This window comes from Corvus kubaryi, unplaced genomic scaffold (genome assembly GCF_017639235.1).
Source record: "Corvus kubaryi isolate FWS band 111438036 unplaced genomic scaffold, C.kubaryi_AGA036_p1.0 36066, whole genome shotgun sequence".
Classification (NCBI taxonomy): domain Eukaryota; kingdom Metazoa; phylum Chordata; class Aves; order Passeriformes; family Corvidae; genus Corvus; species Corvus kubaryi.
The window spans coordinates 10,825-16,741 of NW_024580812.1; the positions used below are offsets into that span (position 1 = coordinate 10,825).

Genomic DNA, 5,917 nt, shown 5'->3' on the forward strand with positions numbered 1-5,917 from the left:
TTTTTCTCTGCTCCACCCCAAAATGAGGTAAGTGGGGGATGTCCCAGAGTCAGCTACAGATGTGCCCACCAAGCTCCCAGACTCCTTACTTGATTCTCAGCGCTTCAGGCATAGGAGATCCAGCCACACTGAACTGGAATTCTTCATCAAACATCCCCAACAGGGTGGCTTTGAAGGAGATCTGAATAGTCTGTCTCTCGCCTGGCGCAATGATGCCCTTCCTGGGCTCAAACTCGAAGCAGTTGGCCACGTGTGCAGTTGGAGGCATGAAGGTGAAGGGAGCATCAATAGGGCCCTTGTTAATCAGATCCACCTGCAGCAGCAAGAAAGCGAAATGGAAATACATATGGAATCTTCCCTTCTTGGGAGTTATTTTCTAATGAAGCAACTGACACCTGGAAAGGGCAGAAGATGCTTTGTGCTGCTGAACGACAGAAGACAAAAAAATACAACAGGACAAGTTCTGCCTTTGGGTTTTCATGCAAAGCAGTGGTAACTTCACATAACCAGAGTCACCCCGGGGTTATCCCATGGACACAGAGCAGTCCACCTCTGGTCAGCATCACCAAGCTCATTCAGACCTGGCCCTGGGAGCAACGTGAGGTGATTGCAGCTGCATAGTGAATCACCACAGAGCTGCTGCTGCTGCTGCCCTGGTTAGCACAGCTCCAACAGGACCATCTACTCATTTGCCTTTTCTCAGATCACGGAAACAATTCATTGATAAACAATCAGGCACCAGCATGAAACTGTATAGACCATCACCACCTTTCCCTTCCGCAGCCAAGCTTTTGAAAGTGTCTGGCATGATGTAGTGCCTCATTTCCTACCTATTTCAGTTGCTCTCTTTGTTTTTTTGGTTTTTTGTTTTGCAAACTTGACAGTATTGGGGTGGAGGCAAATAGGTAGAAAATTCCTCTATTTTATTTCCAGGAACACTTTTTCTAAAGCCAGAGATGCACCAAGGCTGAAGTGTGGTGAAGGACTGCTCAGCAAGGGAAAGAACTCCCAAGCCCCCTTGACCAGTGCTGAGCCAGGAGGGTGGATGGCTTTCCTCCGACTGCCAGGAATAGGCAGGAGGCACTGGACTGAAAAGTGTTTGCAATGGACTCGAACTCAAATGCAGCCAGTTTGTTCCAGCTGCTTTTGGACAGCCTGAGCACAAAGCTGATTTGTGCCTGGGACTGGAACAAAAGCCTCTGCACATGCAGCTTTTTGACCCAGTGTTGCTTTCATGGGGCAAGGCTTTGCAGGAAGCCGCCCCAGCTGATGGCCAAGGAAGGCTGCCAAAAAGCAGGGCTTGGGGTTTCATGAACAGCAGACACGCCTTTCTGACCCCTCCAGATTTGAGCAGTATATCAAATATTCCCTGCTCACAACTGCCCAAGTTGCCAGGAATTCCACAGGTCCACCAGGCTCGCTGCTGCCTCAGGAGCCATCAGGATCCACCCCAACCCTGCTGCTCACCTCATAGGCATGGAGTGTGTTGACATATATGTTCCCAAGGTTCAGTGTATGATAGCTGACTTCAACCCAGGGTCCTTTGCCTTCCCCTCTGAGCTTCAGGGGCAGCCTGGTCTCACAGCCTGTGGAAGGATGTCCATTTCAGTACAATAATTCTCTCTGTTATCCTGTATTTTCCAGGCTGCCTCAATGGTAGTCCCTGACTCTGAGCTGGATGCAACCAGCTCCTGATGCTCCAAGAGAAGATATGGACCCTTTTCTTCCCTCAGGAGATATCCCTCAGGGCTGACTTCCAATTTCTAACACATTCCTTGGGCTGGTTTCTAATTTAGCCACCAGTTTGCTGAGTTTAAAACATCTCTGATGTCCTGTAGTGACAGGACAAGGAGTAATGGGTACAGACTGAAAGAAAGGAAATTTAGGTTAGATACTAGGAAGAAATTTTTACTGTGAGGGTGGTGAGACACTAGAACAGGCTACCCAGGGACTTTGTGGAGGTTCCAGCCCTGAAAGTGTTCAAAGCCAGGCTGGATGGGGCTTGGAGCTACCTGGTCTAGTGGCAGGTGGCCCTGCCCGTGGCAGGGGGCTTGGGACTAGGGGATCTTTAAAGTCCATTCCATCCTTAACATACTTAACATGATTCTGTGGGTTCCTTCCCATGCACTTAGAGGAGCTTTGAAATCCATCCAGTGAAGGCACAAAGCTCATAAGGAGTTTGGCAATTGCTACCTGGCAAATTGGGTTTTGTAGGTGGCCCAGCAGCACAGGACTCTGTTGCCAAAGCCCTCAACTTCTGACACTCAGCACTGTGTTCTATTTCCACAGACTGAGAGCTGCAAGGTGACAATTCCCACACAGGAGAGAAGCAGGTGCTGGCCAAGGGTGGTCCTTCCACAAACACCCTGGGCTCTGCGGGCCTCAGCCACCTCTGGTCTGGTGGTGTCTGGGCAGTGGGAGGTGATCCAGGGTCAGGGAGCACATTTCTAACTCAGCTCCCACTGCCTGATGATGGATCCATGTAAAATGGACCCATCCTGGAGGTCAGTGGTCCAGAAGGACTTAGTGCTCATTCACTAAAGCTCTTCTGCTCTGTAGCTCTTTGGCCTTTGAGGAAATGCTGGCAAAGCCATGGCATGAAAGCTTCTCCTTGCACTGCCTGGGTTGTTCTGGGATCAGTAATCCAGACACAGGTGCTCTGAGCCCTGGCCTTGCACAGGAGACTCCCTGGAAGCTGCAGGGACAGTGGGGATGTGCCAGCACTGCCCCGCTGACCACAGACTCTTCCCAGCAGTTACATGGGAGCCCAACGGGCTCGGGCTTGCACCATGGCTTCACTGTGGGTGAGAGGAGCAGGGGAAAGGAGCTGTACCTGAGATGTTGCAGCAAGCCACAATTAGATACTCTAGCACTTCTTGGGATTTAAAGGTCACCTTGATTTTGGCCAAAAAATCTGGCCCGATCTCTCCCTCCTAAAACAAGAAAGGGACATCAAACCACTTATATTATAAAAACAGGTGCTGCTAGGATGCCACTGCAGCACTGGCTTGTCACGGGCTCACGGCTTCCTTTGGGAATGGCTCTGCTCCAGGATGGCATGCTGCAGAGAATGCAGGTAGATTTTGTGCTCCCTCCTGGCATGCAGGTGGACAAGAAAGCCTGATCCAGCCCCCCCTCAGCCCATGTCCGGCTGTGTCACTGGGGCAGGGGAACTTTGGGAGCAGCCCCAACCCTGCTCCTGCTCCCAACTGGGCACGCAGCTGCTGGGACACAGGTGTGTCCTGATGGCCCCCGTGTACTCGTTTGAGAAGGGAAGGACAGAGTGCATCAGTGAGCTGGGTGTGGCTTACATGCGGCAAGGAGAAGGTGCAGCTCAGAAGTGGCTTTCACTTTGAGAACCTTTTGCTATTGCGGGAGCAGCTGGTGGACCTTTTCAACCGAGCTGCAAGAGTGAAAAGTGTGATGGCATGTCTATCTGAGAAGGAAGGTTCAGTGCCGCAGCGTGTTGTGCACAATGTATATGCTGATAAGAGAAGGGGGTGCTCTTGGAACGTGCTCCTTCCTGACACGTCTGTCTGTGGGAGCTTTAGGTGCTTGGACTCAGGGATACCGAAGGTGTGTGAAAGTGACTGGGCTGTGAGAATCATGTTGCACAGGGAAGAGGGAAGGTCAGCAAATGTCTCCTGTCCTGGCACATGTCTCAGTCTGAACTGCAGCTGGAGATGCTTCACTTCCACCAAGGACTCTGCCACCTTGAGAGAAGGATGCGCTCTATGGAGTTGAGAAAGAAAGTGCGTATCACTAGCTTGTTTCCTCTAGTTGCTAGACAGCAAAGGGGCTATGAAAGGCAGCACTGGCTTTTTGTTCTAGGACTTTTTCTTGACAAGCAGCTGCTGGATGTTTGGAAGGGGGTTTGGGCTATGCAAAAATGAGAGGGTAAGATGGTCCACTGAGCTTGAGAGAAAAAGCATCTCTTCAGGGATTTGGATGCATTTCAGAGGGTGTGAGTTCCATGCTGAGCAGCTGATGGCACAGAAAAGGTTCTAAAGAAAGAGGCCGTGCTGGGATTGCCTTTTCTTTTGCAGCCTAGAAACTGCACAGCTAACAGCGAAAACGATCCCTCCTCCTTCCCTGCTACATGCAGGATCCCATTCCTTTATGTCTCCAAGAGGCAGGATGCACAGCCGAGCTCTTCCACCGACTGCTCGCACACGACTGGGGCCGCGCCAGCGGAGCGCTTGGCTTTTTTCTGGGCACTGTCAGCGCTCATCGAAACAAGCACACGATAGCGCTGCCCACTTGCAGAAGAAGGAGTCACTCGGAGCCAGCTCGAAAGCAGCCCAAGGGCAGAGACAACTTGGAAACTTCCCTGCTCTCAAATCAACGGTGTCAGGACAAGAAGGTTTCCCTAATCTTCCCCTTGCAAGTGCAGACTCTTCTTTGCACCCACACTCCAAGAGCAAGATGAACTCCTTTGCCCTAACAAATCTTTTCCCTCTCCCAGAGTCCCGCCACCAACTTGAAGCCATCTGGCAAAAGCAGAGCTCCCAAAAGGGCCAGCTGAGAAAGCTCTTGCTGCCTCCAACTTCAACTGCAGCCCTCAAACCAGCAGCACACACACTGCTCTGGGCACTTTCCTTCTCAGCTCTAGGCACCATGCTAAGCCTTCCCTCCCGCAGAGTCAGGATCCAAAGACAACGGCACCAGGGACTGCTCACACAAGAAAAGCACCAGGACAAAAGGCTCCCGAGCTTGGCCTTTGCATTCCTGCTGACAGCTCAAGAGCTCTAAGCCAGAGAAGTGCCTGGTGGGAACAGCCTTTAGAATCACTCCGAGCACCTCATGACAAGGAACTGCAGTGTGTGGGGATGAATCTCCAGCAGCCTCCTGCCCCAGAGTGTCCCCCGGGAGCAGCCATGCTCCAGGCCGTGACTGCCAGCTGCACACCCAAAGGAGCCGGTGTTCCACACCACAGCTGTGCCTGGGACAGAGACACGAGTGGCCACAGAAGTGGCCATGGCACTGTCCGCACGCTGTCCCTGCTGCTTCTCCCCAGCCACTGGCGAGGCACCAACTCCCAGCCACCCACTCCTAAAGCAACAGGCCCACTGGGACACTGCAGGGGCTCATGCAAGCCAGCGAACCAAGGTGATCACTGCGACACAACAGAACCACATGGAATCAAGGCTCCACGCTGACTTTGTAGGGCCTTATGGAGCACAGGATCCATTCTGACACAGCAAGACCTCGTGGAACCAAGGAGTCCATTGTTCCAATAGAAAACCTATGGAACCCAGGGGCCATTGTGATACAGTGGGCCACATGGAACCAATTGTCCATTATGACAATGTGGATCAAAGGAGAGCATGGTGACACTGCGGAACCTCATGGAAGCAAGGAGCCATTGTGACCCAGTGGGTCCTGATCGAATGAAGGAGAACATTGTGACACAGGTGATGCACATGAAGCCAAGGAGCCATTGTGACCCAGGGGGGCCTCATGGAATCAAGGAGACCGTTGTGACACAGGTGATGCCCATGAAGGCAAGGAGCCACTGTGACACTGTGGAACCTCATGGAAGCAAGGAGCCATTGTGACCCAGTGGGGCCGCATGGAATCAAGGAGACCATTGTGACACAGGTGATGCACATGAAGCCAAGGAGCCATTGTGACACAGCGGGGCTTCTTCCCTTGAGCTCTGAAGCAGGGTGTCGCAGCCCACTGCACCATGTGCCAACTGCTCTCCTCAGGGCTCTGCCTGCACACAGGCCCTGAGAAGTTTTCCTGTTTGTAAGGAAAGAATGGAAAAGCCTGAGCAGGTTTCCTAAACAACCAACCCCACATGCTCAGTCCAGGCTGCCTGCAATGATGTCCCCTTTCTACAAGGGATACTGTGAGCAGGAATGATGTCTGGGAGCAGAATTCCGTGGAAAGACTGCGAGAATTCTGCTCCCAG

The 5,917-nt window shown here is 52.3% G+C and overlaps 1 long non-coding RNA gene across 1 annotated transcript; it reads right to left on the reverse strand.

Moving 5' to 3' along the window:
* Positions 1–1,287: 1,287 nt before the first annotated feature.
* Positions 1,288–5,549, reverse strand: LOC121660459. Its single transcript, XR_006014671.1, has 3 exons — positions 5,208–5,549; positions 3,764–3,766; positions 1,288–1,299 (listed from the first exon to the last, which is right to left on the reverse strand). It is a non-coding gene; the product is annotated as an uncharacterized LOC121660459 (long non-coding RNA).
* Positions 5,550–5,917: the final 368 nt, after the last annotated feature.